General features: G+C 40.6%; 1 protein-coding gene across 2 annotated transcripts in view; it reads left to right on the forward strand.

Annotated features, from left to right (window-relative positions):
- Cdh11 (cadherin 11) overlaps positions 1–15,088 on the forward strand; it is a 157,179-nt gene that overhangs the window by 66,285 nt on the left and 75,806 nt on the right. For both annotated transcript variants that reach the window (XM_057753538.1, XM_057753539.1), the window contains exon 2: positions 329–456. The gene's annotated coding sequence lies outside the window, so the exon portion shown is untranslated. The remainder of the gene's footprint in view (positions 1–328; positions 457–15,088) is intronic.

Genomic DNA, 15,088 nt, shown 5'->3' on the forward strand with positions numbered 1-15,088 from the left:
TTATTGCTATTTCTAGAGCAAGTGGATGTGACCTTCACAGCACAAGCACTTGGCCAGTCCCCCAGATTCACCTTGTTATCAAAGTACTAAACACAGATGCGGTTAATCACACTGTCCTGGTAGTTCTAAATGTACAAGTTTCCCCAGTTTTCCATACAACTGTAATAGCTTACTTATATTTTCTTTGTATGCCTAGGCTATTTTCTTTGAAGAGAAAAGTCTAACTTATGCCACTGTCTATCCCCAATATAAAGTCTTGGGGCATTTTAGTCATTTCTATTGCATCTATATTACTAATGATGCTTCTCTTCGGTATCTTTTCTTTCAGAAATCACTGTGCTTTTGGCTTTGTGGACCTGTGAAGACATTCATTTCTCCTGTTAACTGTTGAATGACCAATCAGATGGGTGGAGTATGTTATAGGAATTGGCAGCAAGTGTCCAATGGGTGAAGAAGGTAAGATGGGCCAGCAGTACCGAGGGAATCTCAGGTTACTATGTCTGTGAAGGTGGGAGTTATGTCTACCAGTTACAGCCCTTATGTCTGGCTCGAGCTGGGATTTCACTAACCCTGAAGTGGAATTTTAGAGGGAGAGAAATTTGTCTCTTTGGCTTTAAGAAGGCAACTTTTCAATATTGTTTTGGTTGGCTTCTGCTTGTTGTGTACCTGTGAGGTGCCAATCTGCAGAGGACAAACTTTGATTGAATCTGGTATGGAAGAAAGGAGAAAAACTACAGGCAGTAATTCTGCAAAGAGGACATGTCCGGACAGACTGATTAAGATGATTGTTGTGCTGCATTTATGTCCTTTTTGTCTTTTGAGAGGAATTTTAAGATTAAAAACAAGGTGGCTTATATTCTGCAAAAAAAAAATAGAGAGAGAGTAGAAACAAGGGAAGAAAGAAAGAAAGAAAGAAAGAAAGAAAGAAAGAAAGAAAGAAAGAAAGAAAGAAAGAAAAAGGAATTAGTTAGGAGACTGCAATGTTTATACCTCAAAAGCTCAAAAGCCAGGGCAGCTCAGTCATGAGCCAGGACGTCTGATTTTAATGCTAGGCCCAACTCTGCTGTTCTCTGACTGAATGCCTTTAAGCTAATAAGCTCTTTCTTGAGACAATACAGTGATTAGATCCTGAGTCTCTGGCAGTTCTTAAGATTTATACATTTCCAGATCTAGTTACCTTCATCATCTCCATTCAGTGGTGGCTGACACCCTTTCCACAGGACATTTATGTTGGTTAGAAATTTGTATTTCAGATATGGTCTCACTTGGTAGTCCTGAGTGGCCTGAAACTCGCTGTGCAGACCAGGTTGGCCTCACACTCATGAAGATTCACCTCTGTCTTCTGAGAACTGGGATCAAAGGTGTGCGCCACTGTACCTGGATTCCAGATAGAAAATATAACTTTAATTCTTTTGCCATGATTAGTTACCTTCTGGGATTCTAGATCTATCTATCAAACTGTCTGTGTCCACTGTGGAGACCTACATATTCCAGGAAGTATATGCATACAGGCTAAATGCAAGTCACATATTTTCCTCTAATCCTTCACAGTTCCGTGGGAGAACAACTGTTTAGCCAGATTAGACACACAGGACATGTCTGTATGTCTTTCGGTCCTTATCTCTTACAGTAACTGATTCTAGTAGATTCCTAAACATATTAGTTTCAATTACTCCTCAATGATTTTTTGTTCATTTATTCCAACAGACACTGTCCAACGCAAGGGGAATTCTTCCCTAATATTACTGATCTTTGGCCTCCCTAGCTATCTTTCTTCATCAATTCCAGAAGTGTTCCATCTTCCATACACACCTTGAGAAGTGTTTCTAAGTCCCTGTATTATGCTGTTCTTCTGGTTCATCCCTTTAGAGACAGAACTATGAATTAATTATCAGCTTCTTAAGAGACTTCCAGAATTCTTTAATAAGAAAGCCACCTTTTCACTGGCCAGAGCACATCTCTGCCACCCTTTCTGCACACCCACTCTTTGTTATAAGCCTCCCCCCATCCAGGAGCTATCCATAAGGAAACAGACTCATTTCCCCCAAACAATAACATTGCTCTTCTTTTTATTATATCTATCTTCGACCTCATTTTCCCTAAAAAGAGATTTGTTTGCTTGTTTGCTTTCATTTTTTATTCCCTAAGATCAAATCATCGTTGTTTCTCAGACAATCCTTCAGTGGCCAGGGATTACCCCATCCATAGTAATCTCACATCAGGTCACAGCTGGTAGTATACAAAACACTTTTCTAGTCACTGTGATCAAACAGAAACATCTCACAGGAGGAAAGACTTCCTTTGACTGGCTCATTGTTTTGGGAAACCGAGTTCACTGGGGTTAGGAGGGTGGAGTGTAGAACATGTCCTTCACAGTACAGATGAATGAGATGTATTCAAAGAGGAACTGGGGATTACTGAAATCAGCTAACTGGCATTGCATGCTTGCACTGTGTCAGAAGCACGCTGTCTTTAGAGGTATCACTCCCTTAATCCTTCCTTTGTGCACCAGCTATTATTATTATTTAAAATTTTTAAATGAGAAAACTCGACCTAACAGAGGATAAGCTGCCCATGGCAATATGCTGCACGTCTTTATCTTTTTAGTTCTCATCAATGGAACTTCTGACTTTTTCTATAGCTGTGCCTTTGGCCAACCTCTGTCTGCCTTTCCTCTAAAGGATCTGCTAGATTATGGGCAAAAACATTTCCTCCACATAAGACTCCTTCCTAGTTTAGTCCTCCGAAACTATTGTTTAAAAGACAGTCATCTAGCCACTGTGTGTGCAATGTATAAGTCTTTGGAGATTTTCAGGATTTTTTTTTTTTGTCTCATATATTAATGAGAGTCTGTTTTAGGAGAGACTTTCCATTTGAGAAATGTTCAAACTTTCCCCCCCCCTCATGCTCTGGTTAACAGTTGATAGGGAAACAAAAACACAAACAAAACCACAGTGTGTAAAAGACTCAGCAGAGGAACCTAAGTTGCACCTCCTTGCCAAGCACCAACCTGACTGGGAAACTACAAGGCTGACATGGGCTGCCCAGGTGCTGGCATCTTCCATGTTCTTTTGCTCTGATGCCTGGTTCTGCAGGTGGCCCTCATTCCTCTGTGGTTACACCTGTGAATGCTGATCATTTTGTTTTTGCCAAGGCTGATGGGCCTCTTCATTTTACCAGCCCTCTGAATTCTTCAGTAGGGTGCACTAATGACATTTTCCATTTTTCCAGATAGTGGGTGTAGCAGCAGGCTGCTTGTTTGTCCCAACCACCCAGAACCAAAATAACCAAACAGAAACTATATTATTTAAAACACCGCTTGGCCCATTAGGTCTAACTTCTTCTTCTTCTTCTTCTTCTTCTTCTTCTTCTTCTTCTTCTTCTTCTTCTTCTTCTTCTTCTTCTTCTTCTTCTCTTTTTTCGATTTTCGAGACAGGGTTTCTCTGTAGGTTTTGGTTCCTGTCCTGGAACTAGCTCTTGTAGACCAGGCTGGCCTCGAACTCACAGAGATCTGCCTGCCTCTGCCTCCCGAGTGCTGGGATTAAAGGCATGCGCCATCACCGCCCGGCTAGGTCTAACTTCTTATTGGCTAACTCTTACAACTTAATTTAACCCATTTCTAGTAATCTGTATATGACCACGTAGCTGTGGCTTACAGGCAAGATTCTAACTGGCATCTGTCTTTGATGGGGTTCCAAGGCTTGTCTCTGACTTTGCTTCCTTTCTCCCAGCATTCAGTTCCAATTTCCCCACCTACCTAAGTTCTGGCCTACTATAGGTCCAAAGCAGTTTCTTTATTCATTAATGGTAATCACAGCATACAGAGGGAAATCCCACATCAAGTGGGGACAGGTAGCCTGAGGTACTAATGAAGCAACCAAAAGTGAAAATCTGGCTTTGTGGGAGCGTAGCCTGTTTGGATGCTCACCTTCCTGGACCTAGATAGAAGTGGGAGGACCTTGGTCTTCCTGTAGAGCAGGGAATTTGGACTGCTCTTCAGTATCGAGAGGGAGGGGGAGTGGACTAGGGGGAGGAGAAGTGGAGTGGGGATAGGGGGAGGGGAGCGGGGGGAGGGGCAATATGTGGGAGGAGGGGGAGGGAAATGGGAAACGGGGAGCAGTTGGAAATTTTAATTAAAAAAGAATAAAAAAAAGTGAAAATCTGCTAGGTTGTTTTTCCTCCTAAAGGTTAAAAACAGCCTTTTCTTTGGGACTTCCCATGACTCTTTTAATCCAAGGAGAGGAAACAAAATATACTTATGCTTCCAGAAAAATCACTGAAACCAAGGAGCCTGCTACTCACAAGTTCCTAAAAAGTTAAAAAACACCACCACCACCACAACAACAAAAAGCCATGACACAAATGGAATAGACTCTTGGGCTTTTCAAGACAGAGTTCTGATTTTAAGAAAAAGACATTTACATCCCAGGGGAGAAAACAGCTTGTCAAAGCTCATCTTCTAGGAAGAACAAAACAAGACAAATAACGAGCTGGACTCGACTTAGTGTCTTAACTTTGGTGGCTCAGAAGAATCTAGAAGTGTGTCCATTGCTTTTCTACTGATTGCTAGTACGTGAGGATTTTAGCGTTTCTTGAGCAGGGCCCTGTGATTTGCCACAACCACAGGTAGAGATGAAAATGATATTTTCCCTCTTGAAATGATGCTTGCATCCAAGGAGATCTGTGTGATGTACTCAGATCCAAGCAGCAAGGAAAGAGGAGAGACTTTCAGCACACTGTAGAGACAGGGGGCAGAGGAACAGCTCTTAGCTCAACCTCTTGGGAAATTTCCTGGAGCTTTCACTTCCATCCCAGCCTATGTGTAACTCAGGTAGTCATTGCAGCTCACCAGAGGAATTCCCCAGGCAGCTGCAGGATAGATGTCAGCCCTGCAACCTTGCTGGGTATTTAATAGAGCATTGGGGTCTGCAAATGAATGTTTAGGAGGAGCAAAAGGGAAATGCCCTTTCCAGAAGAAGAGGACAAGAGCACTGACACCCTACTGAGCAATGATCAGCAGGGACTTCAGGTCACAGGTCACCCAATTATTTCTCATTTGCATAGAAGTCAATTCCAGAAAGCTGCTTGGAGGGCAGCTCACTTGCGCTGCCAAACCCACGGACTCTGAATTGTCAGTGACAGCTCTAAGTGCTGGCAGCCTGCTCCTGTGTCTTATGTGCCTGCTGGGGCTGTCGGTGAATGCACATTTCCTATTTCAGGATGTAGGCCACCGTGGAGAAGGAGGCCAGGTTTCTGTCTGGAGTCGGTGTCACTGGGATCATAAACAGACACTTCATTCACTTGTGGACCACATACTGCAGCTCTTTGCTCTGTGTAATGTGACAGCCACTCCCCGATTCAAGGATGGATTGCACGACACTCTTAGGGGCTTGGTGAAGTGAATATCGAATATCTCATCCCTCATTGAATGCCAGTCTGAAGGATGAGCTTACACCAAAGTGCAGGTGCTTTGTCTTGCTTTATTTAACTCACAACACACAAAAGGACCATTTTTAACAATAACTGGGTGGTGTTTATTGATCATTGTTATAAGGCAGGATCAGTCTTACATCAGTCTTTGCAGTTATTATCTTGCTTGATGTCATCAAAACTTTGACAGATGTCTTAGGGGCTCTCATAAATGAGGATACTGAGGTCCACAGTAGCTAAAGAACTTGCAGAGAGCCTCATAACTGACCTTGGATCGGTTGTATCGCTGTCCCTGTGCACCTCGGTATGGTATTTCAAAGTCATCAGTATGCCTCTTCTAAGTCAATTGCACCTTGCTTATCAGTCTCAATCAACTTGTGTGGGAGGAAGTTTGAGGGTAATACTTATTGCAATTATTTTGGGATAGTCATGTTTCAAAACTCCATCATGGATTTAAAAGTTTTCCATTTTGGCACAGTGGGTTTTAGCACCAATATGGTTCTTGGGAGGGGGAGTTGTTATTCATCAACCAAATCACAGATGAGACCCAGTTTTTTTTTTTTTTTTTTTTTTTTTTAATCTCGAACTAGGTACTAAGCCTGACATTAAAAAAAAAAAAAATCAGTGTTCACACAATGAAGCTAAAATTGTACCTGTAAAGAGCCTTGCCCTGAATTCTGTTGATGAAGTAGGGGTGATAGGCATGGAACCAAGACACAGTCACATCTATAAATGCTTCACACAGAAGGGCTAACTCTGCTAGACAAACTCAGGAGAGGCTTTGCTGGATTTAGAGTTGAGCATGGGTAAGTTTGACCAGAACGAAATGAGGAATTGCTTGCCAGGTAAAGGGACTGCTGCTATAGATGCTCAGTTAGCCTTGGTCATCAGTAAAATACGCCATAAATTGCTTATGTATAAACAAATAAGATGATTGAATAAAGGTGATTTAAAATCAAGATGGAAAACTTGATGTTCAGGAAAACTTGTCCATTATGTGTGTTTTAATTTCCATCCCTGTACACTGCCACTACATTTGGTTTGATACATGACTGTCCAGAGACTTTCTAAGCAGTCACTGGGACATACATTAAAATAATCTTTTATGTTCATGGAGGCACCCAACTGCTGTCTTCTGCATACTGTTCTATATCACAGTTAAAATAAAAATGATTCTTTCTTCTTTTAATTGTACTTGTTTGGGTTAAAGCATTACTGTTTGTTTTTATTATTTTATTTTATTTTGAGGCAGGGTTTCTCTGTATATCTCTAACTGTCCAGGAACTTGCTTTGTAGAACAAACATCTGTTTGCTTTTAAAATATTTCAAACCTAAGGAAGAATTTATAAAAAACAAAACAAAACAAAACAAAACAAAAATAATACAAGAAACCATCATGAAACTTTTACCTAGAGTCACTGACTTATGAAAGTCATTTGGTTGTATTCTATGTAGTGGTTTTATGAACCATCACCCTAAATCAGGATAAGGACTGTGTACCTTATGTAGTCAACAAGTGAATGAAGTGTCTGTTTATGATCCCAGTGACATTGACTTCAGAAGCCTGGCGTCCTTCTCCATGGTGGCCTACATCCTGTTTCCTTGCTCTTACAGAAAGAAATAATCTGATGCACTGGCAAATAAGAGCATATTTCTTGACCTGTTAAAAGTAGCTTATCCACCCTGAGAATACAGATGAACAGAGAAGATGATGGTTTCGTACCTTGATCTTTGGGGAAGAATTTGAGCCTGACTTAATTGATCATCAAGGGCAACCACTTGGGAATGAGGGTATGTTTCCTGTTCGCTGTGCTTGTATTGCGTGCTTACTGGTACAGAGAAGCAACAGAGAGTTCAATTGAAACCCAATCTCTTCCATTTCCGACAAGCAGTCATTTAGATGGCATTATCTTTTCTGTTCTGCTTGTCAGAGTCAATACGGCATTTTCAAGGCTGGTGTAGGTTTCCCTCCTTTGAAAGATCAAAGCATCTGAGCATTGCTCGAGTTATCTGTGTACTTCCTTTATATGTTACATAGCAAGGGATAGTGTGCATGCAAGGTAAGAGAAACTCTGACTACAGGGGCAGGCAGGAAGCAGTCTCAAAAGCCAATGTGACAGGGTTTTGTAGCCATGTGATTTAGATATAAAAGGATTATTCTCAGGTCCTCATTCATTGTTTCTCTCAGCCAACAAGTCCTGAAAGCCTTCAGGGCACACTCTTTCATGATCTTTACCAAGATACAGTTTTGTGTTTTTTTTTTTTTTTTTTCCAAGTGGCATCCTCTCAGGAGATGAAAGTGAGACAAAAAGAAATATCTCAGTTGAAAAAGCAATTGAATCTGAGCACAGTAGGGTGAGATTTCAAAGAATAATTTCCTAGACATCCATTAACTAACTCATTTATACATTAGAAACACATGTATTGGCTACTTACTCAAGCTATTTACGTGAGCACCTGCCAACAAACTCATGATGCTTCCTATGATAAGGGAACTCATAAACCTAAGCAGGTATCCTTTGTTACCTTCTTGGTCTAACTGTTCCTTTAGGGTGGGACCTATATGACATTTCAGCTGTCCCTAGATAGTTTCAGAAAGAAATCAAGCCTTTGCTCATCTGTCCTCCCTGGTATCACATGGTTCCTAAGCCACAAGATTATCTGTCCCTCCAGAGGCTGCTAACCCAGATTACCCTATGCCCTTCAGAGAACTCAGAGCTCAAGGCAACGAGAGAAGAAAAGACAGGGAAAGAAAGGTAACAAGCCATATTAAACCTGCCACCAATTTTTTGTGTCTGTGGAGGATTCAGAAGGTTACAGTAAGACACCTGGCAGATGCCTCCATTTGGAAGCTTTAGAGAAATTTTGAAGGGGCCAGTGAGTTCACCCTTTTGAGAGGCTCTGAATTTTAGTCTCCGAAAACCATGCCAAATGCTGTTAGGTTGCCATAGTAACAGTTCCTATACTTTTTATTTCACAGAAAAAGCATTTAAAAAATACTGGTTGCATACATGCAAAGCCTCACCAAATCAGTCTGGGAGATTTTCCTGGCATCATACTTCTACCCACTACAGATATCATGCTGGATCTCTTGACACTCCTAACCACATTTCCTAATTTGTACTTAGTAAACAGACCTATGATATGGGATTCTCTTTTGTGTGCTGTGAATACCATTGGTGAATAAAGGACTGCTTTGAGCCTAGAGCAGAGCAGAGCAGAGAGAGCTAGGCAGGGAAAACTAAACTGAATGTAGGGAGGAATAAAAAGAAGTTAGAGAGAAAAAATGAGATGAACGCCCGAACTTTAGCTGGTAAGTCACAGTCACATGGTGATAAACAGATGAATAACAATGGGTTAAATTAATATGTAAGAGTTAGCCAATAAGAAGCTAGAGCTAATGGACCAAGCAGTGATTTAAATAATATGGTTTCTGTGTGATTATTCCAGGTCTAAGCGGACAGGAACAAGCAAGCAGCCTCCTTCTCCAACAGACCTAGGCATGTCCCTATGTAGTAGATTGCTTTTCTAGCATGCACAAAGCCCTGGATTTAATCTCCAGAATTATAATTCCCCCCAAAAAGATTAGAAAAGATCTAAAAAGACTCATATTCATTGGCCTAAGTCAGTTGTATTATTCTTGAGCAATGGAAGACAAAACATGTGGCTTGAACAGTTTAATTCTCTGCAATGCTTGAGGTTGTACCCCTTTCCTGGCATGAGCCTTCACACCACTGAAACACAGGGCTAGCCAGAATGGCTGATGGCTCAGGATCTAATAACATTAATTCATGTTTTTTCTTTTTGGTATATATCCACTGAACTGAAATGTGGTTTTTGTAGTATTCTATGCCTCTTAGCAAGTGTTTTGGCTGTCTTGTCCTTTGAAGGAAGGTTAATAGAAACCTCCTATTTCCTGGGTTTTTCTCATTGTATAATAGGATAAATGTTGCATCCAAGAGATCAGTAGCAGTGTTGGGATGACCTTGCCTTACTCTAACCCTATATGAGGGTACACACCGGAGTCTGGGTTAAGGGTGTCATGGACTGGAGCAGGAGAACAGAATATGAGATATTCAGAAGGGTTTGGATATGTGGGACTGACCTGCCAATGGAAATCATTGCCCAAGGTCAGAAATTGAAAAGATGTTATGGAACAGAAACAGATTTAAATTTAAAGTCCAGAAATATTGAATAAAGGTAGGGAGTAGTTTTTCTCGTAATTCTTTTAGTAACAATGTAAAACCATGTAATGGGATTATAGCTGAATGAGAATCAAGTCAGATGTTAACTGTGCTGGCTGCTCATTTCCCCCTTTCTATCATTACTTTTTGCCCCATCCATTAGATAGAGGGCCCATTGCTGTTCAATGGCGCATCCACTTCTTTACTCAGGGACTCTGCTGTTAGCAGCCTTGAAAGTCTCCTTGTATAAGTAGCGCTTCCTAATTGTTTCAGTATTGACATAAATGTCCCAACTTGAGAGGATCTCTCTGACTTCACAAAAAAAGCCACAGCCTATACTCGTTATACTACTCTTCCATATTTTTTCATTTCATCTAATCACTCAATAAGATTATCATTATTGATGAATATGTTTGTTTCCTATCACTGTTAATAATTCTGTTGTTCAAGTCACTTGTGCCATTGACAGCCCTCAAAGTTCTACATGCCTGACCTAGTCAGTGTTCTGAGGGCCAAGAGCAATGTGATCCACACCAGTTAGCTTTCTAAATACTTCTAGATTGAACAACAGAGCAAACAATTTTATTTTAATGTTTCCTGTATATGTGTACAGGATTAAGTGGCTGTATTGGTTCACTAAAGAAAGGACCTAGAGCTTGGACTCATCTGCATTTCTGGGTTGAACAGAATCTTGGGATATTTCTGAATTCTTCCTGGATCATCAGTCAGATGTGAATGGCAGCCAGTCCTGGAACACCCCATGCCTGGGATGCCAAGGGTTGCATAATTGTTTCCCTCTGTATGTATTTGTGCATTAACACTGGCCTTTTGGACTTTCCTGACCTATGTCCCCGCAGGAAAGATTACATCTGTAATATACTGTGGGAAATTGGGGCTGACATGTGGTATGGAGCCCAAAGTGGTTTCACTTGAACAAACAGAGAATAATAACCATGCACTTAAATGCCGGAGTAGGTATCAATCAGAAGAATGTTCCTATAATCCATGTTTATAAAGCCTGTTAGCGTGAATTTTTGAAATAGCACTTATACCACTTTATTCTTGACAAATGGTGTTTGTAGCCATTGAGATATTTTATTTCAATTACGTGCCAGTGTTACAGAGAGAATTCTAACAATAGCCAGGCATAAGCCATTTTTATTGTATTCCTATCACTATTTCGGTTGTTAAACTCAACTGGACAGTTCATTAAGATGAAAAATTAACAACACATGTTAGGGGAAAATAATCATGGACCATGACAGCTTGTGGAGGCTTGCCTGTTCAGGAATGCAGACAGATGACAAACATACCGGTCTTTGGGAGAAATGACATGGGCCTATTTCTCCTAACTCATGTGTTTACCAAGCTTGTGTTTAAGGCTATGGGATAAAATAGATATGATCATTGCCAATCAAGAATATTAAAAAGCTAGAGGGACTTCTATTGTCAACTGCTGGGCATCCAAGAAAGGTATATGAGTACTTCAAATATTTTTTTATTATTTATGATTTTCGTGTACAGGGACCCTCATATGTGAGAAGAAGGGGATCAGATACCCTGCAGCTAGCATGCAGGGAGTTGTGCTCCGTCTGACATGAGTATTGGGATAGCAGTTTGGATTTTCTGTAGCAGGGATTTCTCTTAACCACTGAGCACTTCCATTGGCATTTAAATTGTATTTTAATATATAAAGCTTGCCTGGGGATCAGGAGACTAAAATAGCCACACTGGTCAGCCTTACAGCCGGGCAGTAGTGGCACACACCTTTAATCCCAGTAGTCACATCAGTTGCCATAGAAACTGGGCGGCACATGCCTGTAGTCCCAAATTTGCATTGCTTTAATCCCAGAACTAGAGAGATTATAAAATGGGAGGATACAAATCTCGGACACAGTCTCATTCTGAGATTTCTGGAGGTAAGATTGTGCTTTCAGGCTGAAGTGGAGGTAAGAGCCAGTGACTGGCTGCTTTGCTTTTGTGACCTTCAGGTTGAACCCCAGTTTCTCTGCCAGAGTTTTTATTAATTGTGCTTCAACTGAGCACTGTTTGTAACGCACATATATACACATCCCATTGTTGGAAGAAGGACCGCTTGTTCGGTCCCAGCTAGCTTAAACCTAAAATAATCACACAGAAGCTATATTATTTAAAACACTGCTTGGTCCCTTAGCTCTAGCTTCTTATTGGCTAACTTTTACATATTAATTTAACCCATTTATATTAATCTGTGTATCTCTACATGGCGGTGGCTTACCGACAAAGTTTCAGCATGTCTGTGTCTGGCGGTGGTTCTATAGCTTTTCTCTGACTCTGCCTGCCTTCCTCCTTCCATGCAATAGGCCAAGCCAGTTCTTTATTCATTAATGAATAAAAGCAACACATAGAGAAGGACTTCCCACACCATTCTGTCACTTCAGAATAATTTTCTGTGGACTTTAGAGAAGATTCTTAGACCTAGAAGCATAAAGCAATGTTGATTAGCAATATATGTTTCTAAAACAGAAGCCTATATGTTTCTAAAACTGTTATGATGCCTTGCTTTTGAGGGACAGAGACAAATTATAGAATTACATGGTGAGGGATTCATGCATTATTTTGTGAGTACTAGCAAAGACTTTACTTTCAAAAGGCAAATTTTGTGACATTTGAATATTATTTTAATCTGCAATTTTAAAGTAGGTTATACACCATACATATAAACTATGGCAAATTTTGTGACATATTCAGAGAGTTGGGCTAAGTTAATAGAGCCTGAAAGAATACAGACGTTTAACAGAGGATTTCAAATCCTTCATGTTGTAATATGGGGAAACATATATCCATTCTGTAGGTAAGGAGCCAAGTACAAGATAACAGCAACCTGCCCAAAATGCTTCAAATCTGGGACCTCATCTCTAGCCTTGATTACTACAATGTTCAAATTCTTCTTACTTTATCCCATTGGTTCCAAGAAAATACACCCTGGAATGTAGGAATAAGATAGATGGGATCAACAACCATTAAAATTTATTCCTGCAGAAAGTTCTAAGCTTTGGAAAGCCCCATTTCTTCATTTTGCTCATCTTTTCTTAGAGTACCACTTTCATTTCATGTACCCCTTGTATACGTACCTGCAGAGTTAAGGCATTACTGAGCTGCACAGGGATAAAGAGGAAGAGACATTATCTGCTTTGTTTTAGCCTGTGTAGTGGATACTGGGTTGTCTTTCCCAGATATCAGGTATCTCCTTTGCACTTCCGCCTCCCTTTTCAGCACCATCTCTCTCTAAACTGTTCTATGCCTCTTATATCCCTGATGCAAGAGAAATTTTTATGTGAAACCCTAGAGATGTGGGACTCATGAACCTTTAGAAAGAAGGGTTAGCATGAGAGGGCCTGTCTATTAACTGTCAAAGCGAGTGCTGCCTGTTTTCTCCTTTGTAGAAAGGGAAGACACTTGCTTTCATTGTAACATGCATGTCTAGATTAAAGCCACTTAAGTCATTATCTCCCCTGCATTCACGAGAGAGCTTTGATGTCATTCCCACTCTCTTAACTTCAATAAGGGTCAGGTTCTCATCCTGCCAAACAGGATGAGGATCTGACTCATGATTTGTAAACAGTGCTGCGGATCCCTTTCTTTAAAAGGGGCATTTTCTTCCCCTGCACACAGAGCAACAGCAGCATCACCAGGTTTCGGTTGAGAAGTCAGGATGCATTAACCTAAGCAGTAAGATCAGAACAAAAGCTCAGTTTGTGATCGGCTAGAGCTCAGTGGAGGCAGTCCCTGCTGGTTAGCTGCATTCAAGAAGCATAAATATAATTAGGTCTTCCAGAATGAAAAGATACTGGGACTTAACAAATGGAAATTTTAAGGAGTAAACGGCCTCTTTCCCCATTTCTCTGCAGTTTGGTTAGCTTTGAAGGAACTAATGAAATAGCTATCTATCTATGGATCCGTTGTTCCTTCATCACTGGCTAAAGAATTGGGACTTGCTGCAATAGGTCCTGATAATCTTGAAACATTTTCCCACCACTGATGGGCTCTTACCTGGAGTAATGACACCTGGATTCCCATCTTTAACTCAATGGGCTACTGATTGGATAAATCTAATACTTAAGTCATTGGGGTTTTGTAACTGTTAGAGGGAGCTTATCTCTGATATACCTAGGTCAATGCTTGCCAAAGGGAAGCCTCCCTGAACTAGAGCAAAGGGATAGTTATGGCAAGATTTAGGTGTCAAAACCATATGAGATCCGGGTGTTTACAACTTTAGGATTATGTAGTCAATGGTTGGAGTGACATATGGAATCTAGGTCACATCTGGGTTTTGGAGCATGTGTAGGAGCTTTCGCAGTTCATGCTGGTGGTGTAAGCCAGGTTCCCCCATGGATTTCTGACTGTAATTGCTGGATGCCATGGGCTAAATCTTTACTTTGCAGAAGGAAGGTCTATGAAAATGTTCCACAGTCTTCAGAAGCAGCAGGATGTGTGGGACTGAAGGTGAGTCAGGAAAAGAGATGGTGGACTTTCACTGGAATTTTACACATGCTTCTTACTTTGTGACTTTGAATCGATGTCTGGGAGCCACACTTTCTTTTTGCATGAAGAGAAAGGAATGGAAAGCAGTGATGACTTTCACCAGTTGGCAGGACTGAGGACAGAACTGCAGGTTTGGCACCATGAAAGAAACTGTATTGTTTTCTCCTTCCCCAAAGTAATATAGTACTAGGCATAAGAGAAGGAGCTGTGGAAATATTTTATATTCATTAAGTCAATTAATTTGTGACTTCAGCCAAGTAATATCACCCCATGGGGATTCTATTGCTTTGTTTTCCAAAAGATTGTCTTTCTGCATCCGAGGCTGTAAGGAAATACCACGTGTTAGGGCTCAATACACTAAAAATTTTATCTTACTGTTTGAAAAATTATAATTCATATAGAATGTGTTCTCAGGGCTAAGACCATAGAGAAGAATCCATCACCTCGAGCTTGCCCTTTGTGTATCTCAGCTGTTTCCTTTCTCCTTTGGATCATGGTCTCTTTCTTCCTCTACCTTCAGAGAGAACACTATGACCCCCATAACTTCCTTCTGACCTCAAACCTCCTACTTTCCTCCTCTAAGTATTTGTTTGATGGCACTGAATACACCAAATCAATCTAGATTAATTCCCTTTCTCAAGATTTATTACTTATTTTCTGAGGCAAGATTTTACAGTGTGGCTCAGGCTGGCCTCAAACTCACTATCCTCTAGTCTCAGCCCCCAAGTGCTGAGATTACAGGAATGAACTACCATCAAAACCCTCAAGTCAACTTTATTGGTAAAAAACCCTTTGATATATAAGAGCATATTTTCAAAAATTCTTTTTTTTGTTTGTTTCTTTAGCTTTTTCTTTATTCTCCTGTTCATCTTTATTTTTCTCTACACTTTTCCTGATATTTCCTTCTCTCATCCTTGATGCTTTTCTTCTAACTCACTTTATTTTTTGCC

Source organism: Chionomys nivalis, chromosome 21, assembly GCF_950005125.1.
Source record: "Chionomys nivalis chromosome 21, mChiNiv1.1, whole genome shotgun sequence".
Lineage (NCBI taxonomy): Eukaryota > Metazoa > Chordata > Mammalia > Rodentia > Cricetidae > Chionomys > Chionomys nivalis.